The sequence below is a fragment of the Ixodes scapularis genome, unplaced genomic scaffold (assembly GCF_016920785.2).
Source record: "Ixodes scapularis isolate PalLabHiFi unplaced genomic scaffold, ASM1692078v2 PGA_scaffold0__279_contigs__length_252992795, whole genome shotgun sequence".
In the NCBI taxonomy this organism is placed as follows: Eukaryota; Metazoa; Arthropoda; class Arachnida; order Ixodida; family Ixodidae; genus Ixodes; species Ixodes scapularis.
In genome coordinates, this window is record NW_024609835.1 from 129,102,884 (window position 1) to 129,123,128 (window position 20,245).

General features: G+C 45.6%; 1 protein-coding gene across 1 annotated transcript in view; it reads right to left on the reverse strand.

Moving 5' to 3' along the window:
- Nucleotides 1-20,245, reverse strand: part of LOC8043871 (dopamine D2-like receptor) — a 1,482,298-nt gene that overhangs the window by 457,540 nt on the left and 1,004,513 nt on the right. The window lies entirely within an intron of this gene.

A 20,245-nucleotide genomic window follows, 5' to 3' on the forward strand; every position in this document is an offset into this window, starting at 1 on the left:
AAAAACAACGTCCACGAAAAAAAAAAAAAAAAAAAAAAAAATCGAGGATTGTAGAATTGTACTTTTAGCGTACCTTATTTAGTGCCTCGGTTGCCCAACATGCCGACGGCTGTCTTTTTCGCGCATCACGCGGTGTAGTCATTACTGGACCACATTCCGGTATTTATTTTTAGCTAAACTGAAAAGTGTGGGAATACCGTGGCCCTCGGAATCACCAAAGTTACGGGAAAACTCCGTCTTTTCTTCTATTTTCTGCATGATAGCATTATTATTTGCCAACTTGCGTTGCATGCCTCGGGTGGTTTCCTGATATTCGCGGATATGTTCACCCTCCAATCATAATAATAAAAAAATATTATTTTTCAGCTTGGGGGAACAAAAATATGCACCTAGCGTCTCTCCTAAATGATTTGCCTAAATTCCTTTTGGTATCCATCATATAAAGGTCCGTTTCCGTTTTCTGTAAAGAAAAAAAAAAAGGATGAAGATACTAGGATATATAACAGAAATAAGCCTCACTCATGCGCGGTACCAGTCGCATCAATAACACTTGTATAAGGCAGCGCCTTGGTTCCTAGCACGACAGCCGTCTATTGAGTTTGCGTTTCGCAAACTTGGTGTCGTTGATAAATTGTGGCAATGTATCGTAACCCGTACCGTGAAATGGTTGGGCTGACGGCGTATTACTTGATACATGACTGTACGCGATACTCGATGCAACAAAAAAAAGAAAGAAGGTAAAAACGTTCTCTTTTTTTTTTTCTTTTTATATTATTCGTTTGTTTCTGGATATTCTTGTAACCAAGGAATTCATGCAATGTCGCCCGAATCCTCAATTTCGCGATATTTTGCATTTTATGTTTCTTTCTTAAGTTATCGAGCCCCGAGGGGATCGACAGACTGTCTGATGGTGTGACACCGCATTCTCTGACAAAGTTCCTCCCAACTAAAGAAACAAAAGTCGCAGCATTTGGTGTTCCTCTGTGCACGAGGCTCACGCGTGGTGCACACACACAACACACATACATAAGGTTCCGTGTTTTCGGTGCTAATGTTTTATTTTGTTTTTATTTATTTTTTCAATTTCGGGGGTGTTTTTTGTTTGAGGTTTAGTGTTTCCTACAGGTTCAGTGGTTTTGTGAGTGTGTGTGTGTGTGTGTAAATTGACACGAAGAGAACGAATATGCGAAAACCATTACCCCCCTCCAAAAGACTATATATATATATATATATATATATATATATATATATATATATAACGGGCATGGTGGCGGGAGGCCGAAGGCGTGGGTATAAAACTGAGAAGAAAAAAACCCTTCGTGAAAAACAGCAACAACGGACGATTTAATCTTCGACGTTTCGGCCGGAGTCCGGCCTTCCTGACGAAGGCCGGACTCCGGCCGAAACGTCGAAGATTAAATCGTCCGTTGTTGCTGTTTTTCACTAAGGGTTTTTTTCTTCTCAGTTATATATATATATATATATATATATATATATATATATATATATATATATATATATATATATATATAGCAAATCATATAGCCCACACACACACATTCAAAACATTCTGGAATTTAAAAAAAAAGAAGAAAAAGAAATAAACACATAAAACATGAAAACCTAGCTATACGGCTGCGATTTTCGTTCTTGTTGCAATCTAATACTAAACCAAGTATGATAATACAACTCAATCGTGATCATCACGCGTGTTCTAACAGAATATATGGTGTGACAGAGGAAAGTGAAAAACTGCGTTCTTTTTGTGCTTGGTCTTTTCGTTTTCGCGCTTAAACTGGAAACTTATCTTTATTTGTGTATATATATATATATATATATATATATATATATATATATATAATGATTGAAGCTTGTGGGCCGGTGAATATTGAAATACACAAGAAAGATCCATCGACTGAACAAAAACAAGGAAAGGTTTATTGACGTTTCGAGAGGAGGCCTCTCTTCTATATATATACATGCGAAGTCAGGAGTGATCACGCAAGAACACTAGACCATTTAATCATAATTAATTAATTGATTACATGCCTCGAGATTTTCTAGCCAATGTATTGTTGCGCTTAAAAAGCGCCATGAAAAGGGTTTGGGTACGGCAAAGAGTTTTAGTAAAGCCACGCGTGGCATTGTGCTGCTGGCCGGAAGCATGCGCGTTCACTTTATAAGAATGATTCTTCACGCGTCGGTTAGCGATATAAGTATACGAAGAGAAACTGGGGGAGAAGAGGAGACGAGAACCTGCGGTGACGTCAGAGCGAAGAACTTTGATTGGTAGGATTGATGGGCAGATGCAAAAGCCTTTGTCTCCAGCCACTCTTTGCCCCAATCAGAGCGAACAGGAGCGTCGTCAAGACCTAATGCAGTGGCTCGTGCTCAAACGCGTCGGAGCACTGAGTGGAAACAAAAGCAGTTACGTCTCGCGTCTACGTAGAGTCACTGAATGTTCCCAAAGTACCGAAACGCCCAAGCTTCGTTTCGGAACCGACTCGCGGCGTAGCAGTCGCGCTCCAACCCATCCCCGATATGGTGCTGCCCTGTGCGGTCGAAGCGAAGCGCATACTCGTGAGGGCTCTTCAGTCCACTTTCTATTAAAGTCCTTCTTTTTTTTCGGCGGTGCGTGACTTTCTCATTGCTGCCTCGTCTCTCTTTCTGGCGTCGAAACACGGAGAAATCGAGTGTTATGGCTATCGTCTGAGGCGTAGAGTTTGAAAGGCAGCAACAGCGCAACCGGAGCGAGCAAAAAGAGCCGGCAATCTTCTTTGGCGAACAAAATTAGCGGCTACTTGGTGTAAAAAAAAATAACTAGAGAAAATCAATGTATTTTAATTCCGTTCGGTCGTAACTAATCGATGCCCAGAGCTCCCACCCGTGCGTAGCCTCGCTACCCGCGATAACGTGGAAACGTTTTATACGCGTTTTTTGTTGTTAGTGGCCCATCCCCAATGTGGCCGACTGACAACTTCCGCCACCGGCTGGAGCATCTCCAACGAGAACTGAATTTTGGGGGATTGAATTCGGTGAGCGGACTGAATGTAATTCGGTACTCTGGGAACATTCAGTGACTCTACGCCTACCCACTAAACCCTCATATCAGAGCTTAGCGCTCTGACGTCCCTGCGCTCCCTCATCTCATTTTCTCCTTCATTTCACCACCGTATCTGCAGGTAGAAACTGAGAAAGGGGAGGAGAAGAAAGCGTACGTGGACGCTAGAGAGCCGAGCTCTGACTGTAAACATCAGTGGGAAGACGCGAAGCTATTTGTCTTTGTGTCCACCCCTTCTTCGAAGGCGTTCGAACGTCGAACCCTGGCGTCCGGCTTTCGGTGTCTGCTTTCGAAAGCGAATGAACAGTGTATAGAGTCAAAGGCGGCTAGCTTTGCGTCTACCCATTAATCATTCCAGTCAGCGCTAGCTCTATGGCGTCCCCGGGAACTTTGATCTCATCCTCTCCCTCGGCTTCTACCCGCGTAATAAATTTCACGGTTATTCTGCGCTTTACGCGAGCCTACTGACACGAGTGTCACTCGGTTTTGTTGTAACATAGATCCACAGACATGGGCCTGATGTTTTCTTCCAGTCTCTCCTTCCCAGACCTCATGGACGTATAGCCTGGGGGCTCACCCCATGATGAGGCAGTAAAATGAACCAAGAAAGTATGCAAGGTTAAACTAAAATCACTCAAAAACAAAACATTGTAAAAACACTTTCAACTATGAGGCAGCGGTAAGATTGACTTCGCTCAATTTCTTGTTGAAATGAAGAGGAGAAGATATGGAAACGATGCTCCGGGGCAGGCCATTCCATTCCTTCGCTGCGCGTGGAAAAAATGAAGCAGACGAGGTCACTGTTCTAATTTTTGTGCGCATCACGTTGAGTGGATGACCGGTATGATGAGGTGTTCGTGCGAATGGCATGATGTACGGTGAATTTGGCATGAAATCGTAATAGAATTTGTGAAAGAATGTTAGTGTAAAATATTTTTGGCGAAATAATAGGTTATCTTGTCGAGCACGTTCCTTTAGGCCGGTGACACTTATTTCATATGAATAGCTAGAAAAAATGAACCTGACTGCACGATTTTTAATTGCTTCTAAATGATGACAGGTAATTTTGGAATGGGACCCATATAGCGGCAGCGTACTCTAGCTTTGAAGGATTAGTGTTTTATAGGCGGCAAGTCTTAAGTTTAACGGTGCGAATTTGAGGTGACGTTTTAGTTGTACGAGTGATTTGTTAGACCCAGAGATGACATAGTTAATATGTAGTGCCTAAGATAGGTTACTATAGAGAAGTACATACCTAGGTATTTATAACTTCGCGCTGATGGAATTGTGGTCTCATTGATAGAATACTTGTAGGTTAGAGGGTTGGAGTGCCGATGAAAGGAAACTAAAGTACACTTACCAATGTTTAATAAAATTTTCCACAAATCGCACCAGGTTTGAAATCTATTAATATCATTTCGAAGAGATACCTGGTCACTTAGATTAGTAATATTACGATACACAACACAATCGTAAGCGAATAGGCGGACGCTGCAGGAAACAGAAGAGCGGAGGTCTTTAATGTGAATAAGGAAAAGGAGAGGCCCCAAAACAGTGCCCTGGGGGACGCCGGAGGTTACGGGCGCGCACTTAGATGAATGGTTATTGACGTTTACGAATTGCTTGCGTTCCTGCAGGAAATTACCAATCCAAGTTAGTATCTGCGGGTAGGGAAAGTTTGAGCATTAAGCGTTGATGAGGAGGTTTGTCAAATGCTTTTGCAAAATCTAAGAAAATGACGTCGGTTTAAATGTTGTTATCAAGGTTCATATGCAGGTAAATGGCGAGTGTGGCTAGTTGAGTTTCGCATGAAAATCCTTTTCTGAATCCATGTTGCGATGGATGATTGAAATCATTAGTTTCAAAAAAACGCGCAACATGAGAGTAAATAATGTGTTCCATACTTTTGGATGATACACAAGTTTGTGAAATGGGACGGTAGTTAAGTGGTGAGCACCGGTCCCCTTCCTTAAAGATAGGAATGGCCCTCCCCACTTCCCAATTCTGTGTAACAAGGCCCAGAGTGAGGGACTGAGCAAATATCATTGAGGGCAAAGCACTGCAGATATTTTTAGTGTTTTTTAGAACCTTAGAATTAATGTCGTCAATAACCATCGAGGAGGAGTTTTATGAAGTCGATTATGTTAAGAATACTAGGGAGAGTAAAAGTAATCGGATCCACCATCGGATACTGAGTGCTGATGGTGGAAGGTAGTGTGTCAAGATTTTCATTAGTAAATATGGAATAGAATGCTTCATTAAGAATGGTGGCGCACTGGCTGTTATCGACACAAGCACCTGACTCATCCATGATGGTTACCGCTGCATCAAGTTTCTGGGGATTTAGTGCTTGAAAAAATTTTCTGGAGTTTTCTTTGAGTATTGACGGGAGTTGTATACAAGAAAAGGTTCGCGTGGTTTCCCTGATAACATGTATATTGTCATTCTCTATTTTATAATAAGGGTCCCATAATCGCGGCAATCCAGACTACCGAGCCTTTCTAAACGCACGTTTTTTCTTATTACTTAGGCGCTTTAGCTTGGCATTGTACCATGGTGAAGATGAATTACTTTTTATATTTATCGATGGTATGTATTGTTCAATGAGTAGGCGAATTTGTTTGAGAATAATTTCCAGTTCTCGTTAACAGAACGCCCATCAGGGTCATGTTCAAACGATTTAAGGATATTACTTAATTCTGCACCAATTGCGTCGTAGTTACCTTTGTCGTAGAGTTTAATTATTTTTGTCTATAAATTCGGGTTTGAAGGGGGAAGGCGAAGGTGGGCGTGGATTACTTTGTGATCGCTGATTTTACGAAGGAATGCGATAGATTTTAAGCTGTCAGGTTCGGATGTCAGGATCAAGTCGAGAATGTTAGATGCGTGTGTTGCGGTCCTTGTGGGCTCATTCACGACCTGTGCGAGATTAAAAGTATGGCAAACGTTAAGGAATTTAGAACATTCGGTTGGGTTTGAGGCTGATTGTACTGATAGGTCTGACCACTGAATTCCAGGTTAGTTGAAGTCGCCGAAGAGCAGAGGCTTGGATCGAGGGAATTTATTGATCAGAAATGAGAGGCCTCTATTGGCATGAGATGGAAATAAAACGTCGCTGTGAGGAGGACGGTAGCACACTCCAACGAGGATTTATCGATTGGACACGATCACTGCGTGTGCCCTCGACTTGGACTTGACTGCAATCGATGCCGGACAGTCGCGTTGACCTGCGCTCGTGTCGAATCTCTCCAGTAACTCACAACTAAGAATGTCCGGAGTCAAGTGCGTGCGTCGCTTTTTTTTCTCCCGTTGGCTCAGCAACTGCTAATGCGTGGAGTGAAGAAACTGTTGTGCGTTTTTATGTGAGTGATCAATAGCCGTGAAGTATTCATTCTAAACCACACGGAATCCATACCAGCTCTGTAAAAATGGTTGTATTCACTTGTTCTCGCGTGAGTTGAAACGGGGCGACGCCGCCAACGTGCCCGCAACAATTTCCAGTTCTGAATCACACGGCGAGTTTCGCAGTCTTTTCGAGATCAAATTTACGCGCTACCTTTTGGAGCTGGCCATTTGTAGCACTCTGAGACTTATTTCACTTTCACGATAAAAGAATGACGAGTCAAAAATTTGGAAATGTGCGTGAACCGAAAGTATGCCGGGGCTACCCAGCAGATGGCACCATTGAGTTTGTTGCCCAAAGAAAAAAAGAAAAAAAAAGAGGCGAATATAAAACTGCTTTATATAGACCAAGACGCAACCGGACGTAGCCTCGCTGCGGTGATGCTGCTCTCGGCGCACTACTTGCGCAGACGGTTTACTTCACGAGACTGATTTTCGTGCACGCGCAATAGGCCCACATTCGGTGTAGGCAAACGCCGATTCGTTTCTAAACGGCGCGCTGGTGCAGGCAGGGGTAAAACATCTTGTAACGGTAGTTGTATTCAGTTTGCCTTGATTTTGCGTTACCAGACGACGTCACGTCAGGTCACGGTGTCACGTGACGGCCTTATAAATGTCGCGCGTGTGGAACGTCTCGAGAAAATGTCAAATATAGGTCCAATTTTTCTCGCAGGTTGCCGCCGATCACAATCATCTCGCCGTATTGGGCAAAAAAAATATAATAACTGCAACTGAATTCAAAGAGGCAATTTGGTTGGGAGAAGTAACGCAGTTTCCACACGCTCTTTAGGAGTGAAACTGCATGAGACTTAGCGTTTCAATGCCGTTTCGTTTTCTTCGAAAACCGGCTGTTTATTTCTTCTCGTAGAGGTTCAGTTTCTTTTGGTTCGGATGTATGGATTGCGCGTCTGAAAACACGCGTTTTTTTATTTATTTTTTGTTCGTGTTGAAATACCGCAAGCGTGGGGACTTTCGAAGCCACACCAGAAATAGGATTTGCGAGGAAGGCGCAGCGTGTTTTGCTTCGCTTCCCGAATTCGGAACACCTGCACCGCCACGTCGTCATTTCTCAGAGCGAGGAACAATCTCCGTAATCTTGTTTCCCCTTATTTCGGTAAAATTTGATTCTTGGCTGATGCGTTTGCTTCCGCAAACGCTAAAAAATAAAGAGGGGAAGAAAGGGCACTGTATATTTTATCCTCTGTATAAGCTCAAATATTTTTTTTGCCTGTTTGTAACGTTTTTTTGTATATAGGTAAGATGGCATTTTCAATTTAAAAAAGAAGCTAGGACTTTCCGAGGCGTTTATTTTTTCTTTCCATTTTTGGCATGTTGGTGTTTTATTCACTTCTGACGGCGCTTCGTTTATTCTTAAGAAGTAATGAAAAACAAAACAATTTTATCGCAATGAAATGTACTTTATTTCTTTTATCTTTTTCCTTCCGTTAAAGTCACTTAAAGGGCTTCTGCGGTTTCATCTCGAGGTTAAAAGTAAACGACGACTTCCTTAGACATTGATGAAAAGTTCCTGAACACACCCCGAAACAACAAAAAAAGAAAAAAAAAATCAAGGATAAAAACAATCTCAAACGGGCGTATACACGCACTCTAAAAAACGTTTGTGCGTCTACTTTCACGCACAACACCTAGGAGGGCCAATCACCCCAACTTACGGAGGCAGCTCAGCGAATGACAATGCCGAAACATATGTTTAGACCAAAAAACGCAGTCTGAGTTGTGACATTAAGCAACGCAAAACGTCACGCTTGCATTGCTTAATGTCACAACTCAGACTGCCTTTTTTGGTCTAAACATATGTTTCGGCATTGTCATTCGCTGAGCTGCCTCAGTAAGTTGCGGTGATTGGCTCTCCGAGTGTTGTGCGGGAAAGCTGACGCACGGGCTTTTTTTAGAGTACGGAGAAAACATTTAACTATGCTTCGGTGCACTCCAAGTTCCACCGCAACCGAAGCTAGGATTGGAAGGAGCCAATCAAACGGCGCTAAAAGTGCATTGTCATTGCGTTCGTCCTCTTTGTGCGTTTCATATCGCCAACTTGACCAGTCGGACGCGGGAGAAAGGTGCACGGTCGTGGTTTATTCACTTCGCATTACCGCTCTAGCCGGTGATCCAAAGCTCGCAAACACGACCAGCGCCGTGACGATGCCGAGCGTCCACTCTCTTCTAAGACCCACAGAAATCGGCAAGAACCGTCGAGTGCCGAACGAGCTCCGTGATTGCTTTCGGAGGCCAAATATCCCGGACGGAGTCATTTACGAATCAGGCTCGGTTTCAACTTCTCCATTTTATCATCCTCGAAGGATGTGTGGAAGTCCCTTCCAACTTTTGAAATGTGAGTTCAACAGCAGCGTAAATGGATTGAAAGCTAGTGACAATGGAAAAGACGAGTTTGAAACTACTGCCATCAAAAACAAACCGCCTAAAAAAAATTAACCCGGCAAAAATAAATAACACTTCTATTCTGAAAGAGGATAGAGAACGGCACTTAATAAAGAAAAAAAAAGTATGTTGGCGACTTTGCAATAAAGGAAGGGACGTGTGGAGAGTTCTCTCGTCGAGAGATGATTGGCGTGAAGTGGAGCCAAAAGGACGATCGATATGCTGTATTGCCATCCGAACTAAAAGAGAAAAAATAGAGACAGAACTGAAGAAGTGACTATAGACCAATTTCTATAAGCGTTCCACTCACGCGTGATGCCGCTATAACTGTAGTTCATAGGAAGCCGGCACCAGTTCACGAGACACCCCATGCTGCCTCGTGCCCAGTTGGCGCAGACCCTCAGCGGGGTATTCGTGCGTGCAGAAAGACTTCATTTCCCACGCTTTTAGATTGATGGATTGAAACTCGAGAGGAGTATCAGGGCGATTCTTTAGTCCCTGGCAGGGTGAGAAAGGCAGGGCATTTCAGTCAGACGCCCGTCCATGAGCACGCGCTTGCTGCCATTCGTCGTGCTTCGGCTGCACGTGCACTCTCGACGCTCACGAGACGCCGAAGCATTATCGAAGGCTGGAAGCTCATGCTGGAGGCGAGAGGACTGTAGGACCTCCCTGCCCTTGTCATCCTGTCAGCAAAGATAGCTGGCGATTCTGCACTAAAAAAACGGGGATAAAGCAAAAAAAGAAAAAAAGTTGGGAAACATGAAGGGAGTTGTTGAAGGCTGTATGAAGGGTGATGGGGTGATTAGCGGTAAGCCGGGGTCACACTGCTTATGCACGTTTGCGAAAATGTCTCTTGTGAGCTGCCATTTTGAGCGATGCTGGCACCGCGTTTGTGTGTACAGGCTGTCACAAAAAAAAAATACACTTTTTTTTTTGTTTTACTGCAAAAATAAACTAGGCATCGCCGATCGCTCCTTCTCCGCCCAAAGGTAGCGCTAGAGGACACAACCAGATGCCAAAGTTTCAGCTTTATCCAATACCTTATTCAAAAGTTATAAGTGATTTTCTGAAAATTTCAATGAGAAAAAAAGGTGGCCGACAGAGTTTTCGAACACGTGTGCCTCTATAGCATGAATAACCGAAAACGGGCAAAAATGGGCTCCATTTTCCCATTGAAATATTAGAAAATCACTCATAACTTTTGAACAAGGAATCGCATCGGGCTGGAACTTTGGCATCTGGTTGTGACATCTAGCGCTAACTTTGGGCGGAGAATGAGCGTTCAGCGATGACTAATATATCTTTCCGGTAAAAAAAATGCAAATTTTGTTTGTGACACTCTGTACTAGAACTGGGGGGTGTGCCCACCGTTTCGGTCTCCCCATAGGAGTTGGGTGTCGTGTGGCCCAATTCTGGCCACAGGGGCCTGGAGTGGCGCTGCCAGTTACAGCGGTGCTAGGAGGCCGGTCGGGCAGCGTAAAATGAGGCTGACTTGGGGCGCGTTGATGTGACTATTTTTCCTTGTTCTGCGTTGTGTGCAAAGCGATACGATATTGTGTGGCTGCTAGCTGTGCCGAGGAGACAAGGGACTCACAACAATGGCAAATATTGCGAAGGAAAAGACAGGGCGGGGGTGCTTTGAGCCGGGGTGCAACGCGGGTTAGAATATATGCAAAGAGAAACACTCCTTGTTTTGGACGCCAGCGACGCCGCTCTGTTTCCGGAATGGGATCGTCCGGTTCCAAGGAAAAAAAATTCTACTGTGTCGCCCAATCTCATTTTTTTCTTAAGAAAAGCAAACTAATGCAGAGAGAAAAAAAAGTCTAAGAACGTATAAGTTGTGTGACAAGCCTGAGAAAACAAATTTCTCCAGGTGCGATTCCTTTCAATAAAGAGATAGTTGAAGTTGCTCCATTTATCTTGCCAGTATTGGTGTTTATTTTTATATGATATGTACTCACTAGATGGAATCAATTGAGATATTCCTGGTCTATAAGCTTTCGCTAAAAATGCAGACCAAAATAAAATTTCGGTTTCATTAGTTCATGCAACAAAAAAAAAAGAATAAGCTGTACTGACACTATCAAAAACTAGGCATTCGAAGGTCTGAAAAATGTAAAGCTCCCGAGAAAATAACCAAAAACAGCTTTAAAACTAAAGTGGAAAGTGCTTATCTTTTCTGCGGATTCCATTGCGTAAAAATAGTAAAAAGAAAACAAACAAACAAAAAACATTTACGCGTTTTGTAGTCTAAGGACCCAAATGATTATTCAAGCCGGCATTTCCTGAGTGCCCAGAAATCGTTGCGCGGCCCCTCTATGGTTTTAATCCGAACATGGCATAGAAAGGTTGCCTAACACGATAGTCATGAAAATTTAATTGGTGCAGTACTTCTGCTGACTTGTAATATTTAGCGCGCATCACGGAGTAGTGATACGTGACTGCACGCCGATGCGATACTAATCCAAATTGAAATCGGCAAAGTAGCGTTTGAGCCTAGGTTCCCGGCACGAGCTTTCGCTCCACGTGCTCTACGTGCTGCGGAGAGCTTACTTAATCTTACTTACCTAAAATTTGCTCACACGTAAACTTAAAATCAATATCGACAGCGAACGTAAAAAATTCATACATATGATGTGAAACACAAGCGGATTCGTTGACATGACAGCAGTATAACTAATGAATAAATCAATTTATTGTCTTAAGCCCGAGGGTTACAGATTTGCACAAACCCGCAATGACGTGATGAACATACAGTGCTTACAAAACATGTACCGAACGCCCGAACTCGGTCTTATTTCATGGGTACGATATTTTAGAGGCAGCCGAAGCACGGTTCACGCCTTCTTTAATTACGTGAAAAATAATAACGTCTTCCAAAAAGGAATATATTAGAGCGCAGCTCTTAGGGGCCCGTTTCCAGCCTGAGCGGCGTCGGCGTTGGCGTCGGCGTCGGCGTCGGCATCGGCGTCGGCGTAACCGCGAGGTCACGTGACCCCCCAGGTCACGTGACCCCCCTCAGGTCACGCAAGCCCCCTTAGGTCACGTGACCTCAAGGAGTCACCTATCCCTCAGTACGCTTCCATCTTCCTCCTCAAGAGCTGCGCTCTGACCGGCGTTACAGGGAATTGTAAACGGCTTTCACTTTTTTGTGCGGTCAGATAAATATATAACCAATATAATGAATCGCTCTGTATAGAACGAATATAGAACCTTCATGCATCTTTAATCCGTCTCATCATAAAGGGGCGATGCAAGAATTTCGTGGTTTTTGTAAAAACATTTAGCATTATTATTTTGTATTGTATTTATGTCGTTTTACACTAACGTTAGCTCTTTTTTGTTTTGTTCTTGTTTGAGCAATGGCAGCTTCGTAGAAAAAAAAATAAAAAGCTATACTTCGTTTCACCAGATGTCCGAGCGCAGACGATGTTATGACCCGAAGGGCCAATCAAACAATTAAAAAAAAAACGCAACGTCATGGCGTGCTCTTTGCAGTTCATAGGACTAGCCGGTATTCGCCGCCTCTCTGTGCGTGCTCCTCCGCCGGCTAGTCCTATCAAGCGCAGAGAGCACGCTATGACGTTGCGCTTTTTTGCGCTGTTTGATTTGCCCTTCGGGTCATAACATCATCCGCGCTCGGACATCAGGTGAAACGAAGTAGGACAGCGCTCATTAATTCAACTCGTAGCCAAAAGAAGCCGTCTCTGGTTCTGGAGCCGACTAAAGCCACTGGATCCTGGATAAATAGCTCCATTGCTTTCCCTGCCTGCTAGCAGGACACAATCGTATACTAATGCACAGACTACGAAAACCTTGCAAGGCCATTGGTTGATCTGGAAAGAAAAGTTTATTTACAAAAGTGGTGCCATGACTAGATAAAAGCCAAAACCCAAAAATGCGTCAGTTTCTGTGGCCATGGAAATCGCCATTTTGGTACTTTCAAATCTCCGACGTTTTGAAAGGGTCTTCTGAACCAATTCTGCCAAGTTCTATATGGAGTGCCATCGCACTGAAATTCTTCCTCGCAAATCTGAGCGTATTTTGTAATATGTATGCATTCAACTTATCAGTCATTCTTACCTGCACAGATCTCTTACAATGATTTTGTTCTTCTTAAGTATTTCAATACAGGACATTTATTTTTCAATTCTTCCAAGCACCGACGCCACATGTGCTGTACGTGGGAAGATGTACGCTTGTTTTGCCGGTGTGTGGATCGCAAAATCTAAGGAGACAAGAAACGTATCTATAAAACTGCCTGTCACCGGCGAATTTAGAATGACTCACCAAAAATTGAGAGATCAAAGAGAAACTGACCATCCCAAGAAACATTCCTAGAGTTGACAAAACACAGGGCTTTGTCCACGCCAGGCACGCGCTAAGCTTCATACATTGTTGAGGTTCGACTATTCCCTCCATCGTATCGATTGGGTACAAGCCACAACCCGAATGCGTGTCGAGGCACCGATCGTTCCGAGCCCGAATCGAATGTTCACATTGTGATCGTGTCAACTGTATGAGCCGCCATTAAATCTAGTCACGGCGGGAATCGCAAAGCTTGGCGACAAAAGTCTGGGGATCGCACTGTTGAGAACGCCAACAATGCGATTCCCACAACCACATCAAGTTTTGCGAAAGAGAGACTGAAACAGAACGTCCGCGTTTATACTCCAAATTACGCGGCGACAAAGAAGCTTTTTTGGTCCGTGCCGTTGCGCTCGGGTCTCATCAGTGCCGGCATGCTTGCGTAAACTGACAAACAATTCTATTCAACGTCGTTGCACGGCCCCTTTATTTGAAGTCTGCAGCAAAGCTGTCAAGCGCTAGTAGATATATCTTTGACATGCGCTCGTGCAAATTGTGCAACCCAGACGCTTTCGAAAGCAAACATATATTGCGAAAGCTCGTGGGTTTCTCAATAGCTTTCATTTACATCGGACGGAGCATGAAAACCATCTCGAGCAGTGACGACCCCTAACGTAAATAAATTTCTCTAATTAGCGCGAGGGCAAAAGTTGAAGCTTGGATTGCGAGATACACAAGCCTAATTTGAAAGGGAACACTTCGCGAACAAAGTCGTCTTTCTGAACCGGTAGCTTGCGTCCATTTTGTGCACAGCCATTTCAATGTGAAACCTTTCTGTTGGGTTTAAGGTAGGTTCACACAGGGACATTTGATTACGATTTCTTACGTTACTTGAGGAGTCAAAGGGACATTTGTGTTCCGTACTTGGTGTGCAAAGTTGCTCTTTGAACCGGTCGCCGCGGTTCCTTGAAAGCAGGGATGTCCCGGTGACTCGCGATCACGGTGGACCACTCGCCACTTTTCCCGCGGGGAGCAAACGAACAGATACTGTTCGGAGCTAGCCTCGAACCAGGAGTAGTTAGTCCCGCGCCGCCGTGGAGGGCGCTGCGGTATGCGGTCCCTCCTAGGGAGGCTCTAGTGAGGGTCGGCGCAACTCAAATCCTGGAAAGCGTTTGGAGTTGTGTGTATGTTTATACAGCCTAGAGCTTGGTCTGCCTCACAGGGACGACGACTCTCCCAGCTGTAGATGAGAAATTTAGCAAGTGCGGTACAACCGCTAGCCTGGGGTCTTTAACATGCATCACGCTGTAATGATACACTATCGAACGCCGGTACGATGCTCATCCAGATCGAAACGGGCAGGGGTGGGGATTGAACCCAGGATCCCTAACGACCCTCTATCCTGCGAAAAGTGGCGCCAATCATTGTTGTAGACATGCTCGAGGCACGTGCCGCGCGCCAATTCTGAGAAATCGTCTGAATTTTAGCTCAGTGCGGCGCTGTGCCGCCATGATCTTCCCAAGGGCCGCACGTTACACGTGCTTTGTGCGTCTACGCACCTTGCGCTAAACAAATTGGGTTGTGTGTGTGTTTATACAGCCTAGAACTTGGTCTGCCTCACAGGGGCGACGAGTCTCCCAGCTGTAGATGAGAAATTTAGCCAGTGCAGTACAACCGCTATCCTGGGGTCTTTAACGTGCACCACGCAGTAGTGATACACGACCGCACGCCGGTACGATGCTCATCCAGATCGAAACGGGCAGGGGTGGGGCTCGAACCCAGGATCCCTGGGTTCTGCAGCGCGAGCTTTCGCTCCACGTGCTCCGAGCTGGTGTGCGCTAGACCACTCGGCCACCGATCCCCCGCACCTTGCGATACTTTTCAAACATGAAGTGGTTTTCAGGATCCCTGGGTTCTGCAGCGCGAGCTTTCGCTCCAAGTGCTCCGAGCTAGTATGCGCTAGCCCACTCGGCCACCTACGCCACCGATCCCAACGTTAACCGATCCCCCCATTTGCAATTAAAGGAGCGATGCAACAATTTTGTACTTTGCGCAAATACCGCTTAAAACGGATCCCTAACGTTAATGACCTATGAAACACGCGTTCGTTTTTCACCCCACGCAACAGAAGTCCCAGAAAAAAATCAAAGAAAAACGAGCAACGTTCACCCCCTCAACTCGCAGCCAGAACAAGCGGCCACGTGATCTGGAGCCGATTATATGCCGCCAGTGTTGATGATAGCCACGCGCTGGGGTTGCCAAAGCGCAGGACACGCGCTGAGTTCCAGACATTGTTATAGCTCGGCTGTTGTCGTCGTTGCAGCGATTGGACACGGGTCACTACCCGGATGCTTCTCGAGCTAGCAATTATCACGAGCCCAAGTCGAGTGCCCAGGCAATGCTCGGGTCCAATCTATGAACCGCATTCAAATATCGTCACTTGGGTGTACTGCGATCCCCGAGTTACGTCATCCAATTTCGCAAAGGAGAGGTTGAATGAAAATGATCGCTTTTGTCCTTGAAATTACACCACAACAAAGGAGTTTCTTGGCCAGTGCCGTTGCGTGTGAGTATCCTTGAGTCCCAGGTGTGCCAGTAAGCTCGTGTCAAGTGAAAAACATTCCAATTGAATATCGTTGCACCGCTCCTTTAAATGTTGGCGCCTGAGGGAGAGGATTGGGAAAGGATCTGCGTCAATTTTGCCTGCACAGGAGCAGGAGTGCTATGTAGCGCATTTTGGACTCCCACGGCGAGTATGGAGAAGGAAGTAACGTCAACAACGCAGCAAACGCAGATTGGATGTTGATTAGTGAGAGTCGCTAATGACGAATTTCCGCAGAAGAAACAGCATATCTGCGGGGTTTTTTTTGTTCTTTTTTTTTGCGTTGTTGACGTCACTTTCTTCTCCCTATAGTCGCCGCGAGAGCCCAAAAAGCGCAACATAGGTCTCCAGATGCCCGCTCCGTTGTTCCGTCTGTCTTTCTTCCTCTCGCCTCCCATTGCAAGTAACGAACGCCTTTGCGTAGCCTTTCTCGCTTCCTTCCTGCTCCGGGAATCGCAAAGCCTGTCTTTAGTCTCCATTGGCCTTCTCCCAAAGCCCATACATTTCACTGTCATCTTAAGCGCGAATGGGGGTCTATAGACGCTTTCAGGCAGCTGTGCATGGGCGCCGCCATAACCGACCTTCAGTATTTGTTCCCCCTATTCCTTTCCCTCCACTTCATCATTGGGACAGCAGGACAGGTTATTGCAATTTTAAGCATTACTGTGTCCTTCTCCCCAGCATAGGCCTTTGTGGAGGCTGGTCGACGCCCGCTTCAGTGGCTCGGCATCTGGGTAAGACAAGAGAAGGTCGGCTATGGCGGCTCAATCTGGCGCGCGCTGAAAGCGTCTATAGCGTCGGTTTCGTTGCGTACGCTCGCGCACACCAGAGGCTGCCGGCTCGTGGAATGAACGTGCGCCACTTATTATGGACACTAAATTGTTTGGTTCAGTATCTCTTGAAGGGGCATGGCGTCATATTAGGAGTTTGCGGAATCTCCGCTCTCGCGTGTCGTCAGCGTCTATCATTGCTATGCGCGCACACTCTTGATATTAAAAAAAAAAATCACAACCGGTGTCAGTGCGGGTGAAAATTGGGCAGGAGATATAGAACTATAAATTGTATTCACTGGCGGTCATAGCTGAGCTCGCTGCTGCTTTCGAACCACCGGGATAGAGAGAGAGAAGGTAAAGCTGTTTTTGTACGAATTTCGAGTGAAAGTTAATCTTCTATAATCTTCTAGTCGGAGAGTAGCGACGTCTGGGTAAGCCTGGGACATACAAAGGAAAGTCCCGGTGAGAAGAGAGTTTCTCCTTGCCTTCTCTTGTGATTACCCGAGAGCTGACTGGAAACCCCTCCCGAGGACGCGCATTGAGCAGTTACCTCAAATATGGCGTCCAGAAAATACCCCCTGTAGGGGGCGCTTTATCGAGCTTGTTATCCACACGCTCCCGCGCCACCAGGCGGCGTTTTGTTGCCTCCGTCGAAGTGTGTCCTTTCGTTGTGGCAGTTGCGGTGAGCAGACATGTTTCCTGGTTCTCCTCGAGCATCCGAAGCCAAGTGCCAGTTTTTCTTCTGCTTTCTCTCTTTTTGAGAGTTGATTGGCAGCGATTATGTGGTAGCAGTGCTAGGCTTGAACAGCAGCAGTTGAGGTTAGTTGAGGCTACTAAGAAGTTCGTTTCGCAGTGGGCTCTGTTTGAATTTTTGGCGGGAGGTGACGGTTTGTTCCCGGTCTAGATATGGGCCGGCATGACAAAGATGGGGACGGGTATGTGCAGTGCGAGGGGTGTGGGAAGTGGTGTTGCCTAGAGGAGACGGGTTTCGGGGATGAGTTTCGAGTGTCGGCTTTGTGTGAAGCTTAAGCAGGTAACTGGAGAATGGGAGGGAAGAGTTCGGGAGATATAGGCCAAGCTTAATGGCAGAAGGAGAGAAGCGGGTGGGTCTCGAGGCTCAGGTTGAGGAGCTGACTAGGCAACCTAATCATGAGAGGGAGCAGCGGGTCGGCCTCGAGAAGCAGTTGGAAGAGCTGGAGGAAGTATGGAAGGTGGGTTTAGGGGAGGGTAAGTGGGATTGTGACAGTAGGGTACAGCGCCTGGAAGGGGTAATTCGAGCGAGTGAGAATAGCGAGGGAAGAAAGGAGGGAGTGTCAGTTCTAGCGGGACGAACCACCAGTCTGCAGGCTGGGGTCACTGGTGGTCTGGAGTCCAGCCTGTTGACTGGCGGGCTCGACGACGCTGGAGAGCTGAGTGACCCTCAGCTCAATAAAGCCGTCGAGCAGCAGGCGTCGGGCAGTCAGGTGACAGGAGATAAGTCGCAGGACAAGGGCGCGCAGGTACCAGGGGGATCTAGGGTACTGGTAGTGGGGAGCTCTAACGCAGCACGGGTTAAAAGGGGTGTAGTGAACAGGGTGAAGGGAGATCAGAGGGTAGCCGTAAAAGTCCAGCAAGGGAAGTGTATGGTGGATGCTATGACCACAGCATGTGAGGGGGTGAGCGATAACCGGGAGGGAAGGAACCTAGTAATTGTTCATGCGGGGCTTAATGATGTGCTCAAGGGTAGGAGCAAGAACTTCGGAAAGCGGCTAAAAACTGGGGATGCGTAAGCTGAGGGACGTTTCTAAGAATGTGCACGTGGTTGTGTGCACCATTCCAGAAGTCCGGGGTAACAGAGAGGAGGGTTGTCGAAGCCAACAGAGTAATTAAGGGTATTAGTCGACCGCTTCGGTACGACGTAATGGAAGTAAATAGGGAAGTGTACGAGGCTGGCTCCACACCTTTTGAAGATGGCATTCACTACAGTGAGGCCACGGGTTACAGGGTGGGGGATAGGTTGGGCCGCAAGGTAACTGCTTTTTTGGGGGGACCGAGGGCCCTGGGAGCACTGATGTAACTGAAAACCCAACAAAGTCAGGAGAGGTACTTAGGGTTAAAAAGAGGATAAAATGTAAGAACAGGTATAAACAAACAGCACAATCAGACATTGGATAGATTAACTTGCAGGGTGGTAGAAATAGGTTAAAATGAAAAGAGTTAGAGGAGCAACTAAGAAAGGAGGATTTAGTGGTGTATGGGTTTGGCGGAAACACATCTTAGAGACATGGAGCAGCCACCTTGTAACCCTGACTATATGTGGGAAGAATGCAACAGAAAGGAGGGAACGAGAAAGGGAGGGTGAATTGGAGCATGTATTAAGAAGAACATGAACTTTCAAAGGATCAGAATGGAGTGCGGCGAACATTTGTGGCTGAAAGAAAAAGTCGCTGGGGAATCAAGTCTTTGGAGTTGTTTACTTATGGACAGGGACAGGTGCTAAAGAGGAAAACAGAAAAATAATTGATTGCATATCAAGAAACATTAGTGAGCTACGGTAAGGCTCTGAAATAATTATTATGGGAGACACGAATGTCCATATCGAGGGTCTGGATGGGTACACGGACTCAACTGGAAGCATATTACTAGAACTGGTGGAAACGCATGAGTTAGTTTTATGTAGTACCAATCAGAAGTGTGACGGGCACATAACGTGGGAAACCGGCATTCTAAATTCAACTATAGATTGCGTACTCAGGTCACGCAAAATATATGGTAAGTTACAAGTAATGAAAATAGACGAAGAAGGTTCCCAAAGTTTTGGTAGTGATCACAAACGTATTAAGTTGAATTTTGCCAGAGACGTAAATGCTGAAACAAAGAGTTGGAAATAGTTGCTGAAAGAATAGAGGAAACAGTTTCAGGGCAACGGTATACCGATTGGACCTATGAGAGCCTAACTAGGCTTTTTGTTCTGGAACTGGACAAAGTTCAGAGTAAACGAACGGAGATGCAAGGACATAGACCAAAAAAGCCGTTGGGACAAAGTGAAGAGAGCGATACAAAAACGTCAGGAAGCCTCTATAGAACACAGGCATTCCAAGCGTAATGGGTAGTCAGAAAGGGAAGTAAAAAGCAAATTGGACACTTTTATAACATGCCGCCGAAAGGCATCCAGTTTGATCAATGCGAAAATTCAGAGAAAGGGTGAAGAATGGATGAGCAATGTAAGCAAGGAAGACAGAAACGCAGCCAAGAAGTTTTGGGAACACTTGGAACTCACTCGGTCAAACGACGCAAGATAAACAGAGGTTCATACTCTCGCATCAGGGAGATCAATTAGAGGGAGATGATGCCATACGACATATAGGAGCAGTGATGGAGGAGAAATTTCGGGAACGGGCACATGTGGAAGATAGGAGGAGCAAAAGAAGTAGCAGTCCAGCTTGCGACATCGCGGATTTTGGACAAAGAGAATGGGAAAAGGCGGAACGAAGAGTCCCTAGTGGCACGTCGACATGGACAGATGGTATTCCAATCAAGCTGGTGAAGAATTTGGGTCCTAAATCTAAGGCAACACTAAGGGAGGTAGTGAGCACTATAATAAAAAAAAGGAAGTATTGCAGATGAATGGAAGCTTAGTAGCATGAGTATGATATATAAGGGAAAGGGAGATAAGTCTGATAATAGGGATTATTGTCCCATAACTGTGACACCTGTTAT